Source organism: Panthera pardus, unplaced genomic scaffold (assembly GCF_024362965.1).
Source record: "Panthera pardus isolate Hobbes unplaced genomic scaffold, ASM2436296v1 HiC_scaffold_25, whole genome shotgun sequence".
Classification (NCBI taxonomy): domain Eukaryota; kingdom Metazoa; phylum Chordata; class Mammalia; order Carnivora; family Felidae; genus Panthera; species Panthera pardus.
This window is the reverse complement of record NW_026526821.1, coordinates 22,592,855-22,606,939: the sequence shown is the minus strand read 5'-3', so window position 1 is coordinate 22,606,939 and position 14,085 is coordinate 22,592,855. Positions and strand designations below refer to the sequence as shown.

The following is a 14,085-nucleotide window of genomic DNA, read 5'->3' as shown; positions in this document are numbered from 1 at the left end:
CAGGGTAGCTAGAGGGGGGATAAGCTGAGGCTGGGGAAACAGACAGGGGTCGGCCATCTAGGGCCCTGAGGGGTCAAACAGAGTTTGGGTTTTAAATAGAGGGTGTTGGGGGATGACCTCACTTCCCCGGGGCAGCTCCTGACCACCTCTGTCACCAGCTCCCAGATGTCCCTCACTTCCCCTTTGTCACCATGAGCACATCTGCAATTCTTTAATAATTTGTCTGTCACACATACTGTGAGTCTCTGGGGGGATACCCCACGTCTACCTCACTCACCGCAATATCCCCCACGCCCAGCACGGGCCTAGCATCCCACAGGCTCCCAACAAATATTAACTGAATGAGTAAATGCATGTCCGGTTAGGTAAACAACCCCAAAAATGACATAGTAACATGAAACAATCATTAGAGTGTAAGGGGATGAGTGAGGGAACCCAGCAGAAGAAATGGATTATTATTATGTCTAATAACAAATGTGGAAACTGAGTCACAAATGGAAATAATACCTACTCTTAGGATGATTGAATGAATTAACAAAGATTGTACACTAAAAAGGGAAACTGAGTCACAGGGGAGGCATGATCCGCCAAAGGCATCCCTGAAAAAGCACCTAAGGACGGTACTGATGGGGGCAGGGGAGTGGGTCCAAGAAGCAAAAAAACAACTCTTCGGGCCCTGGAGATGGACACAATCTGGAGAGTGTGCTCACCAGCCCTTGAGCCTTTCTTTCCCCGCAGAAAATGTGTGGCTCCCTACGAGGGCATGGCCTGGGGCTGTCCAGTGCCCCCCTGAGACTGGGTGGGTTGGTTTAATTCAGGAGCAGGGTCAGGAAGAAGCCAGTTCTTAGTGTGAAAGCTCATCCACCGGACTCCTGTGGACTATTTCTCAAATGGTTCTGAACTCAGGAGAGGAAGACGGAGGGAACAGGTATCTGCTTCTCCCAACTCCGTAAGATACTGTCCTCTTCCCACCATCAACCAAAGGGCTTAATCCCCACTTGCCGCCACGGCCTCTGCCCCAGGGATGGCTTCAGCAGCAACCCCCAAAGTGGATGATTCTGCCTACACCAGCTGTAGGAGCGGTCACCTCACCAGGACCCCAGCTCCACCTCCGTCCCAATACACACACAGACTCACTGCCACCATGCCAAGTGGACAGAACTAAAAGTGGAAAAAGAGGAAGTGGGACAGTCAATGATCACACCAGTCAAAAGAAATGAGGAAGTGAGGGGTCCACACGCCACTTCAGCCAGTGGATTAAGGAAGCATAAGGGAAACGGCACTCAGGAAGTGCAGGTCAGTCAGCTAAATCCAAGCTAAACCAGCCTCCAGACGAGCCTGTGTTCAAGCCCCCACCATACTATTTGCTAGCGTCTCACTTCTTCTCACTGCAGTCACACTGACAGGGCCTGGTGATCGGGAGCATAGGGAGGTTTGAGCGGACCTGAAGCTCAGGATCAACCAAGGAGAAGTGCAGGGAACATACAAGCTCATTAACGTTGGGCTGCATTAACAGATGTAGGGCGTTTAAGTCATAGGAGGTGACATCCCTCAACACAGGACTACATCCAGGGCGCTAGAGTCATGTGGGGGGACCATTTATTTTTTTAACTTTTAAATAACTGATTTTTCTATTTATAAAAGTAAACAGTGATCCTAGAGACAGTTTTGAAAATACAAAAAATGTACATCACTCATAATTCCTCCACCTGGTCCTAAGTCACAGTGGCTCTCAAGGTGTGGTCCCCGGACCAGCAGCATATAACCATCACTGGGGAACTTGTCAGAAATTCTCAAACCTCAACGGAGACCTAATGAATCAGAAACTTGGGGGTGGGCTCACCAAGTGACTCTAATGCAGGGGGTTTCCTTCCAGTCTTTTTCCTAAAAGGGCCAGAGCCATCTGTGGCAGCACCACAAGACCAGGGCCTGACACAGAGCAGGGACTCAATAAGCATCTATTGAAAACGTGAGCGAATGAATGATTTCTCACACGAGCAGCTGTCTCTCCAGGGCCTGGCCTTCACCACAGTCAGTTTCTGGAAACGCAGGATGTTGCGTTCATGCCAGCTCCATCTCTCCACGGGGCTAAGGGGGGCCCAGGAGCTCGGGGGCTCGTCCCAGCTGCAGGCAGAATGCGGGTCAGCCCCTCCTGGCACGGCCCGTGGAAGAGAGCGGGTCCACAAAGGCCGGCTTGTGGCCCGCACGGGCCGGGTCTGCTGGGATGCAGGCAGCAGAAGCTGGTGAATGCAGGACTTGGGCAGGGGCTGAGCTTTTGGGCCTGAGGTGGGGCCAGGGAAAGGGCCTGCTAGGCCATAGGGAGGGGAGCTGGGAGGGCAGGACCTTGCTTCACTCCAGAAGTTCTTAGACCCCACTGAGCTACCGAATCCTCCAGGGCTGCTCAGTCCAACAGTCCCAGCCTGTGGCCCTACAAAGCCCTGCAATGACAGTCCGAACCAACTGACAGAGCTGGGGGCTAGGGAGGGGAGCTCAGCCTTCCCAACTCCCTCACAGACAGTTCAGGGGCCTTCCTGCTCCTCTCCTCCCTCCCAGACCCCCATCCATGTGGAAGCAGGAGGAAGGGATCAAACCCCACCAGACTCAACAGGCCCAGTGGCTGCACAGCAAGATTGTTGGAAACCCCCCCTCCGCAACAATGGTGGGGAACCCCAAACCTCATCCTCCCCTGCAGATAGGAAAAGGCCAGCAGTGCCCACCTCAGAAACTGGGGGCCCTGATTCTCTACCCCACAGTCAGAAAGGCCAGCCTAAAGAAGCCGGGGAAAGGTGCTCAGACCTGGCATGGCCTGCCAGGTCAATGCCATCCATCCCCTGTGGCCACTCCTTCAAGCTGACTGCTCTTCCCCTTGAAGCTCAGCCTGATTATTTAGGACTGGGAAAGGGGGTGGGGTAGGACAGGAATAGAGAATAGGAACGGGGTACCCTGCCTACTGCCAGAGTAGTCTTTATAGAAAATGTTTATTTTGCTCTAATTACAGTGGAAATTCCTGTTTATTGGAGATAACTTGGAAAAAAAGCTGGTCACTTTCTGTCTCCTCCACTATTTCCCACTGGCTTCTCTGCATTAGGTCCAAGCCCCTTAACCTGGAACCGGAGCTGCCCCTGGTCTCCTCCCTATTCCTGTCTTGCCCCCCACCCCTGCATCCTCCACCCCCGACGTCCCGCTATGCCAGGACTAGAAAATAGCTACCATCTCAGGGCACATGGCTGGCTCAGTCAGTAGAACATATGACTTGATCGCAAGGTTGTAAGTTCGGGCTTCATGTTGGGGATAGAGATTACTTAAAAATAAAATCTTAAAAAAAAAGAAAGAAAGAAAAAGAAAGAAAGCTACCATGGGGAAGCTCATGAATGACCAGGCAATGCATACATGTGCAATAATGTGATCCTCCTCCCAGCCCTGTGAGGTTGGTATTGAAGATGTTCCCTTTTTGCAGATGAGAAACTGAGGCTCAGAAATTTCCTAGAGCTGCTCAAGCAAGGGAATGGTGGAGCTGGAAACAGGACCTTAACCATGTTCTACTTCCAGGTTTGCTTGGGCTAGTCCCTCTGCTGGAATGGCCTTTGCCAGGCTAACTCCTAATTTATGTCATCCTTCCAGAACATTCTCTCCTTCTCCATCACCACCCCCCCCCCCCCCCCCCACCGGCCAAACCACACACTCTGAACTCCATTCTTCTCTGTGCTAACAACTTAACAACTTCAGGTTGCATTTGTCTGCTTTCAACTCTATCTTCCCCAAGAGCTGGGGGGAGGGCAGGTGCCAGGTCCCACCCGTGTCTGATCCCCAGCATGGCCCAGGACAGGCACACATCATTGTCTACCGGTAGATGTCTGACTAGAAGGATGAGTATGGCTTCTGCCCTGCCCAGTCTCTCTCCACAGACCAGGGTGGGCAAGCTCTCCTGATCCCAGCCCCAAGTCAGCTGCAAAGAGTCAGGGAGAGCCTGGGCAGGGTCTCTCTACCCAGGGAACTCCTGCTTAGTCACTCACTCCCTGCCCACAAAGTGCATCTCCGTCCATCCCCCTACACACCCTCCAGATGATCCATGAGGTCAGCCTGCAGGAAGCAGCCTCTCAGAGGCAGACCCGCTCCCTGAAATGGATTAGTTCCCAGGAATCCTGGAGGAGTTGGCCAGGAAGAGTCTCTTGGTCCCTTTTGGGCCAGAGGACCAAACATGAGCTCACACTACTGCTAATAATAGCGAGACCTTGCATGGCAGCACGGGGTTTCACAGTTTACAAAGACATTCCGTCTGAATCATCTCATGGGTCCTCACAAAACCCCATGGACAGGCAGGACAGGAACCACCACCTCTGTTCTAGAGACGGAGAACTGCAGAGAAGCACAGGGAAGGTGGGCTGTGCCCAAACTCACACCGAGAGACCTCCAAGCAGGACTCAGATTGCAGACCTCAGATTCTTTCGTCTGCACCAGAATTCAGGGAACTCATCGACTTGGATGGGAAGGGGGAAAAATAGCATATCTTTACTTCCACCAGCCTCTAACTAAAAATTAACATTTCCTTCTATTCTGGATAAGCCATAGTTGTATGAGCAATACTCCTAAGTTTGCCACCAAAAGAAATCACAGATATTTTCCTATCATGTAACAATTGCAGAAGTGTCAAAATGGTGTTTACTCTCATCAGTACTTTGAAATTGCACTGACTACACTGGTTAATAGACCGGTCAGCAGATCTGATGAGTTAATAAACATATATTTACTATATTATTATAACTTAGAAGTATCTTTCGATAATTGTGATATATTTGGTTTCATTTGTGTTTTAAACACTTAAAAACATTATTCTGAGAATTATTCTCAGCGGAGAGCTTAAAGGCGTCTGTGGCACAAAATAATACATAGCCTGTGTTCCTTCCAGAGGTGCCTCATCTGTGGGGTCTGACTTGGCCCCCCAGACCCCCTCTCTTCCCCACCAGGGCATAAAGCTAGAGAAGCAGAGCTCGGCCTTCAAGCCACATTTATTTTATTTTATTTTATTTTTTAATGTGTATTTATTTTTGAGAGAGAGAGAGCACATGCAAGCGGGGGAGGGGTGCAGAGAGACAGGGGGACAGAGCATCTGAAGCAGGCTCTGTGCTGGCTGCAGACTGTCCCAATGAGGGGTCCAACTCATGAACCGTGAAATCATGACCTGTGCTGAAGTCAGATGCTCAACCAACTGAGCCACCCAGGTGCCCCTCAAGCCCCATTTTAAATGTTGCAGGAAAGAGGGACACCTGGGCGGCTCATTCGGTTGAGCATGCAACTTCTGCTCAGGTCACGATCTTACAGTTTGTAAGTTCAAGCCCTGCATTGGGCTCGTTGCTGTCAGCGCAAAGCCTGTTTCAGATCCTCCGTCCCCCTCTCTGCCCCTCCTCCACTTGTGCGCTCTCTCTCAAAATAAATAAACGTTACCAAAAAAATACCTTAAAATAAATAAATAAATAAATATTGCAGGACAGAATGTTTTCTACAAGAAACCTACACAAATATACGATGATAAATCTTTGTACAATGAGGACAAGAGGGGGAAGTTTAGGTTTGGGGCCCACTGGAACACTTGTAAGTGACTCCAGACGATCCATCTGATAAAACTGGTCATTAGGAGTAGATGGTGAGTAGTCTCTTGACCTGAAGGGCTGGAGACGAAAGTGACCAAATTCGAGGCCCCTCTGCAGAAACACAGGAAGTGGCAATGAGTGATGTGAACCCAGCAACAGCTGCCAGCCAGCCCTGAGGGAACAGGGATGGAAGCAGGGGGTTAGAAGCTTCCTGAAGGCAGGAGGAGATCACTTCTTACCAGTCACCAAGGAAGAAACTATACCACAGCAGAGGTCCCCAGCTACCTCCCACCCAAGAGTGTCAGCCCCCACAGGGCTCGGGTTCACCCAGCAGCCCCAGGGAACTCTGATGTGAGTCCCACAGACCTCCTTGGAATACCAAGGCTGAGTCAGGCACAGGGAGCCAGTGTCTCAGCACAACCAGCTCCCGAAGGGACCCTGTACTGCCTGGGCCTCCTTCCATTCTGTATGTCTCCCACCTCTGCCTCCCCCTCCACCTCACGTGCCACCTCCACCAAGAAGCCTCCCTGGCTGCCCCAAGGCACAGCCTTTTTTGTAATGAGCAATTACTGAGTATGTATAGACAGCCAGATTCACCACCAGATCATTGAATTTAACCCTGAGGATGGCCAGTTTTTTCCCCATTAATTTGTTCTCCACTTAGTACATGGAGTGTTTTGTTTTGTTGTAACCATGTCACTCTCCTGTTTAAAACTCTCCAATGATCACCAAAATCTGGAAACAACCCACATGTCCCTCGGCTGAATGGATAAACGGTGGCACACATGTGACGGAATACTACTCAGCAACAAAAAGGAATAAACTGCTGAGACCGGCAACAACGTGGATGAAGCTCAAACCCGTTACGTCAGGTGTAGGAACCCAGGCTCAGCAGGCCACTGCAGGATTCCCTTTACATGACATTCTGGAAAAAGCAAGACCGCAGAGACAGAAAACAGATCAGTGTTTGTGGGAGGCTGGGGGAGGAGGAATGGACTAGAAAGGAGCCCAGGAGTTTTTTGGGTCCATGTCTGGACTGTGATGGGTTACAGAGCTGTACGCTTCTGCCAAAACTCACCTTACTGTATGTAAATCACCTGATCCAAAAGCAAGACAAAAGACAAAAGCCACATCGGCTCTTCTCCCAGAAATCACCTCGCCTGTCCCACCACGAAGCCTCTGCCCCAGCAGGTCCCTCTGCCTGGACTTCCCTCCCTGCGTCTCTGCACTACGGGCTCCCCTCCTGCTTAAAGCCTCCACGTAAATGCCACCTCCTCAGAGAAGCCTTCCAAGACCCCTCCAAGCCCATCGTGTCCACGTTCTCTCACGGAATGTGTCACAGGCTTATCTGTGATGTGAATTATTTTCCTTATTGATCTGTTTGCTTATGGAATGTCAGTCTGCCACTAAGATGTGAGCTTCAGGAGGGCAGGACCTGGCGCAGTGCCTGGCACATTAAGGAACAGCTCAATAAAGAGCTGCCGGATTAACAAAGGGGTCCTAAGAGGGGAAGATTACCATCCTGTTCCCCTGCCCTGCAGAAAACTGCTTCTAGTCAGTGGTGCTATGTTTAAGTCTAATTCTGTGACTCTGTGAACCTAATGCCCACGGGGGCTTGGGATCCTGGTAGCGGGCCTCAAATTCCCTCCTACCAACTCCCAAGTTACATTCTCAAATATGTCATCTCCTCCTCTGGCTCCAGGGACCTGATAGGCCGATGGGCAGGCAGACCCAGGAAGAATGACAGAGCCGAGCTAAAGCACCCAGAACTCTCCCTCTGTAGGGTAGCAACCATTCCATGGAGGAACAGCAGCCTCTGCCTGGCCAGCCTTCTCCCACACCGCCCCGGCCACCACGGTCCCTCCCTTGGGCTAAAGCCCAGGCTGCCTGCCCATCTGCCAGCCTGGCTCTGGCCTGGGGCACTCACCCCGGTCCAGAAGGGCTGACCTGCAGGGTGGGCCAACAGTGGCCACAGGGGCAGCACGCCAGCCCCCCGAGAGGCTAGGGCCGCCATCTGCTATCCCTTCTGTCGGTCCCCCAGGTCTGTCAAGGCTCCAGATGAGATCATTGCAGTTGGACCCCAAGGAACGCAGAAGGCTCTGCAAAACGCCACTTCCCTCCCCACTCAAAAGCAAAGATTCTGGGAGCAGCAAGGTGGGGGGCGGGGGACAGACGGGGACACTGAGGCCTCGAGAGGGATGAGCACGCCCCCACCCCCCGCCCCAGAGCATCCAGAGTCAAGCAGAGAGGGACTCTGCATGCCTGCCTCCTAGCCCAGAGCTCAATCCAGCTTAGCCTCCTTGGATGAAAGCTGGGCTCCAGTTTGGGGATAGTCAGGGTCAAAAGTCCTAGAGGAGGGCCAGGATGCCCAGCCAGGTATGGCCATACCACACCAATGCCCCTGCTCCAGCTGGCACAGAGGCTGCCTCGTCCCAGTGACCCATTGGGTCATTAAGGAAGACAGCGATCTTGGACTTGCCCCTCCAACACCAGTAAATAAAAATAGACAACAGCGCTCCCTCTGTGCCACGTTGTCTCACTGTATCCCCAGCCCTGCCCCCCTCAACTGCCTGGTGAGGAACCAAGGTCAAATAGGTCAACAGTGTTCTCTAAGGTCCCACACTAAAGTGGCTGAGCCAGGATTCAAGTTCAGTTTGAGCTCCTGTAAACTAGACCAGTCTCTATAATGGGACAACAGTGACAATAATAGCTAATACTTACAGGAGCTTCTGTGTGCCAAACACCTGGCTGAGCTCTGCCTGAATTTCCATTATCTCATGCTACCAGTCCTTTTGCGGCACGTGCTATTACTTTATGCCCATTTTGCCAACAAGCAAACAGAGGCTCAAGAAGATAAAGGCTCCACAGCCAGTCAGGAGCGTGCCTCCCAAATCTGACACAGCTCTCTGCTTGAAACCACAGACACCCCCTCTGGAGGGGAGGGGTGTGTGCGTATGTGTGTGTTTGGGGTGAGAATATACCTGGAGACCATCTCCCACCAAGGCCAGGCCTGGCTTGTCACTGGCCCATTCCAGGCCTCACCCAACAGAATAGGGAGACATCCGCCTTTTTGGGGGTGGGGGGAGGCGCTCACAGTGGGAGCGCCTGACGATGTCCCTCTTGTCCTTTCTGTGTGAACAGGAAGGAAGGCAGCATTTGGATCTGGATGTGTTTAAAACATCTTCCAAACGGCCTCTGGGCTGCAGCCAAATCTCAGAGCAGGGACAGAACAGGGCTCAGAGACTCTTGGGGAGGGAAAGTGAGGCTGGAGAGAGGAAGACTGACTCCAGGCCACACAACCTGAAGCTTCTGCACACCCCAGCCATTTCCCGCCTCCAAGCCTTTGTTTGGGCCATCGCCCTGCCTGGCACCCTGGAACGAGCACCACCAGACCTCCCATCCTTCTGCCTCTTGCCATTTCCAGGCTGTGTGACCTTTGCCAAGCCCTTTAGCCTCTCTGAGCTCAATTTACACCTGTGTGAAAGGAAGGGGCTAGGTCCCACCCTGGCAAGGTCCCTGTCTACACGCAGAACACATGGGGGAGGGGCCGATGGGCAACTTGTAATTACCCAGTTAATAATCTAATTACTCTTGAGGTAAATGTCCCCAAGGAGCCTATAGAAAGCTCCTGGATGTCTAACTCGGGGGCCTGGCCTGGAGCTGAGCGCAGGAAGGTGGAAACAAACAGAAAGGGGAGGGAACCTTAAGCACAAAGGCCCCCCAGGTGGGAAGAGCACAGGGACTGAGACCTGGGTGTGAGGAACACAAGGGAGCTTGGGTGGAGCGAGGTGAGCTGAGGCTGAGGGAGGCAGAACCACACAGGCTGCCCAGGCACTTGGCCAAGGCCAAGGAGGGGAGAGGCTGATGCAGCTGACCCAGAAGATCCCAAGCAGATCTGGGGCAAACTAGCAGAAAGATGTTTAGCTGAGCCAGCCTAGCTGTGGGACCCCAAACTATTTTTCCACTGGAGCCTGTGCTTCTTTGTGGCCCAGGCAACAGGAGATTATTCACCTTGATCTTAGAATGCGGGACCCCAAAGTCATCCTCCACCGGCAAAGGAGTATCCCCAGGTTACAGAGTATGCAGCACTGGCCGTCTAGAGAAGACCGACATGGGATGGGAGAGAAAGGGGGAACGCAAGGGGCAGAAGTGTTTGGGGATCTCCACGATGCAGTTCAGCTCCACGCACACCTCCCAGGCCCCTGCTCCAGGCCAAGACTCACACCCAGAGCCAGACGCAACCTCTGCCTCAAGGACCAGGGCTTACAGACCCCAGTCTGCCAGTAAGCAGTGAGGGCGGATAGCTGCCGAGTCCTTACAATGAGCCAGGCCCCCACTAATCCTTACACACATGCTTTCCCTTACTCGGTGCTCACCGCAACCCTGTAGGGTGAGCACTGCCAGCATCCCCAATTTTCAGGTGAGGAGACTGAGCCTCGTAAAGGGGAAGCTGATAGAGGAAAAGGCAGAGCCAGGATTCAAGCCTACAGTGCTCTCAACCACCTTGGACCCCAGAGAAGGGAAGGGCTGTCCTGCTGCTCCCACCTTCTCTGACTCCCTGCCATTCCTCAGGGAAGCCAGCCCTATCTGCTCAGAATGCAGACACGGTACTGACCTGCGGGCCTCCAGTGAAGGCCAGGGTCAGCCTGTCCCAGAATACCCTGGAGTCTCTGGCTCTTTCCCCACCCCAGCCCCAAGTTCCTTCTGGCACCGGAGGGCAGAGAATATGACCACAGATGAGGTCATGTGTATGTGCTATGAGGGGAATGACCTTAGCAATAACCTTGGCTGCTGGTCAGGCCCCTGCTTGGAACTTAGCCGAGCCCCTCCCCTGGGGAATTTCCTCTCCTCTGGAGGCCACACAGGATGTAGGGCTCCTTCTCTTCCTCTGTGCTCAGGATGGTACTGGATGCACCATGTACCTGAACACGAATCCTCCTAAGTGCCCTGCAAAAAGGGATTCGATTCCCATTTTACAGACAAGAAGACTGAGGCCTGATGAGGGGATTTTCACATGGAGACCATGCATAGGGAGGACAAAGCAAGGTTTGGCCCTAGACTTGACCCCAAACATGGAATTTGTAAATGAGACCACAGAGCCTTCCTTTCCTCCCACTCTGGACTCCTGCGTCTAGGGCGAGAGGCACACTCTAAGGGGGCAGCTACTAGCCTTGCTGTATGGCCCCCTCCCAGCAAAGTGTTCACAGCACCTCAGCTCAGCTTGGCATTTGAGGCCCTTCCCGAGCAAGCCCAACTCTCCTTCCCAGCCTCTCCCTGACCCCTGCTCACACCCACCATTCCCTCCAGCTCTTCTGTTTTAAGCCCACAGACCACCTACAGACCTTGATCACTACCTTTCATTCAATCACACAACAAATATTTATTGAGTCCCTACGAGGTGCCAGGCACCATCCCAGCAGCTGGACCCAGAGGCAGCCACTCAAGGCTAACTCCTCAGCTCTAATGCCCCCTCCTCCAGGAAGTCTTCCAGGACCCTCTTCTGAGCATCCACATCTCCTCCAACCTCCTTCATCCTGGCCTCCTTCATTGTTTCCCAGGCAGAAATGGGCACCCTTCAAAGATGGGAGTGGCATGGCCCTCCACAGCCCCCAGCAAAGGGGGAAGGGGAGGAGGAGGGAGATGAGGGCAAGCCGGAAATTCCAAGGAGATTAGAAGGGAGTTGCCCCTGGGCAGTGTTTCTTCTGTGGGCAGGCCTGACAATTGCTCCATTTCTCTCAGCCCACTGGGCCCAGGCCCAAGTGCTGGGCATCAGGCGCCCGAGCGCCTTTGGTGCAGCTTCTCCTGACGTAGTGACCTGCCAGACCCAGGCCGTTACAAATCAAGCCCCTGCCACACTCCTCACCATTCCCAGCAGCCCTGTGGAAGGAACCTTGGGAGTAGCTGAACATAGTCGTTTGTACACACCAGCTCCAGAGGACAGGGACCAGGATTTCCTGTATTTCTGTGTGGGTGAACTATCACAGCCTGTGTGTGTGTGCGTGTGTGCGTGCGCACGCGGGCACGTGTGTGTGTGTGTGTGTGTGTGTGTGTGTGTGTGTGTGTCTGGGATCCTGTTTTGCGAGTTTCTGGTTCCCCAGGGCAAATGCTACAGGCCTGACATTTGAGTGCGCTCTGCTCGTGTCCCTGCTTATGTGTACGTGGCTATGTGTCTTGTGTCTGTGTATCTCCTGGGTGTGCGTCTGAGCCCCAGATAAAGGTAAGTGTGCAAGGGCCTCCACCTTCTCTTTGTGGAAGAGACAGGGTGAGCATCTGGGTGATGAGCTTGTCTGTGCCCGCCTGGCAGGAGCGGATCTCTGGATTTGCGTGGATGCTGGCGCCTGTGTGTAATGAGTCTGCGTGGGTTTGTGTGTGCGCCTGCATATGTATGTGTATTTCCGATACGTCTGAGGGTGTCTCAAAGCTGTGTGTCCATCTGGGACACAGCCAAGTATGTCTGGGTAGGTAAGATGTGTGCGTGTGTAAGTGGGTGTTTCTGAGCCAGGGGTCTTCTAGATGGTGTGAGTTTGTCGCGTCTGGTATTGTGTGTGTATGAGGAGACAGATTTTGTATCTGCATAGGTTTGTGTCCTTCTGAGAGTGTATCCTCTCTGACACATCATGAGGTGTGCTTCTGGAAGCATACAACCTATGTGTGTGTCACTGGATGTGTATGTGACACGCATATGAGTGGCTGTGGATCTCTGAGCATGCGCTGTGCGTACGTGTGTTTGTGTGTGCTCGACAAGTGTGCCCGGGGACACAGGCCCAGCCCCTCTGTGAGGAATGCTGGGAGCCCTGGGAGCTCCGCGGTCCCCCCAGGCCTCCGCAGCAGCCGGCCTCATATTTTCCATCTCATTTTCCATCTCGCTGGAGCTGCCCGCCTCCCCCTAAGGACAGGCAAACCGCTGAGGATTCTTAAAGACCCAGGTCTCAGAGAAGATTCTTCCAGGCCCCCTCTCAGCTGCCACTTGGGGGGCTGGGACTCAGGGCAGGGACCAGGCGGGAGCTTTGCTGACCATAATGACCAACCCCCCTCCCGAACCCAGCGACAGATTCTGGAAGCTGAGAAGAGCTGAGAAAACATCTGGCACTTGGCCTGGTAGCCAGGCAGCTCTCAGAACGTATCAGTTGAATGAATGAATGAATGAATGAATGAATGAATGAATGAATGCCTGGAGAAGCAGGTAAGGAAAAGGGACAACAGAGACAGGCACTAACATTTACTGCACACCACACTCGAAAGGCTCCCCATGACCCTGAGGCAGGCATGCTTATCCCCCGATTTACAGAAGAAGAAACAGAGGCTCAGAAAGGCTGAGTATCTCACCCAACATCACACAGCTTGTAACTGACAAATCCAGGCAAGAACTCTGCTCTGTGAAACTCAGAGGCACAGGCCACCTCCTGCATGGGAGAGGGTGGAAGAGCAATGGCACAAGGGGAGCTCCTTAGGGTTCTCTAGTGAGGTTCCTAAGTACAGCCACGGCGCAATCGTGGGCACATTTACATAGCCTCTTGGTTTCCTTATCTGCCAAATGGATCTGACGTCAGAACCCTCAACACAGGGTTGCTGTGAGGAGTAAGGGCTTACTTAACCCAGAGCCTAGCGCACTGGAAGCGATCAACAGGGGATAGCATTCATGAGGCAAGAGCCACAGAAGTCCAGGGATCAGTGGTCTGGGGGGGATCCCCAGAACGTTTCTAATAGTCCAGCTCCCTGAGTTCTAGCCTAACCATTAACTAACCCTTAAGGCTGGATCCAAACCCCCATCGTTTCCTCCGGTACCTCACATCCCCCTTGTCCCAATCACGCGCTGCACAGGTGCAAGGCACATATTCCCATACACGCATGCACGTACATGTCCCTTGCCGCCTGCCTGCAGGCTCCAGGTCCCCGCCCCAGCCTATGTTACCTCTACTTGTTCCCAACAAGTCTTAGCCTAGAGCCTGGCACACAGCAGGATCCCTCTAACCAACCTGTGTCCCAGACTAGACACACCGTTAGCAACTAAAAGCTCACTGCTCCAGTCATGCTATAGAAAGAACAGGACCTAGAGTTAGTCCAACCAGGTTTGGAATCCTGGCCGTGACCTGGGGCCTCCATTTACCCGAATGTACAATGAGAACTAGAGGTAGAGGACGGATGCTTCCTCTCCTGGGCTGACATCTAGATTGGCTGTACTTCACTCACACCTAGACCCTCCAAGGAGGGAGCAGGGCAGCATGGAATGTGATCACACCTTCCTGTCCCCCTGGAAGCAGCTCCTGATTTATTCACATCCTAAAGCTACGGGGACCCACCTTCCTGGCTTCTCCCAGCTCCCCCAAGAATAAAGACACGGACGTCCTGTCTGCTCATTGGCTAACAAAGACAACAGTTCCCCCAAGAGATGTGGGATTTCACTGCTTGTAAAACGTTTTCTTGTCTATTCATACCTCCCTGGTTCCTGAAAACAATCCTATGAAGCTGCCTGGGTAGGTTCCATCATCTTCATTAT

General features: G+C 52.9%; 1 protein-coding gene across 4 annotated transcripts in view; it reads right to left on the bottom strand.

Annotated features, from left to right (window-relative positions):
* Window positions 1–14,085, bottom strand: part of SOGA1 (suppressor of glucose, autophagy associated 1) — a 71,512-nt gene that overhangs the window by 52,808 nt on the left and 4,619 nt on the right. The gene's annotated exons all lie outside the window — the stretch shown is intronic.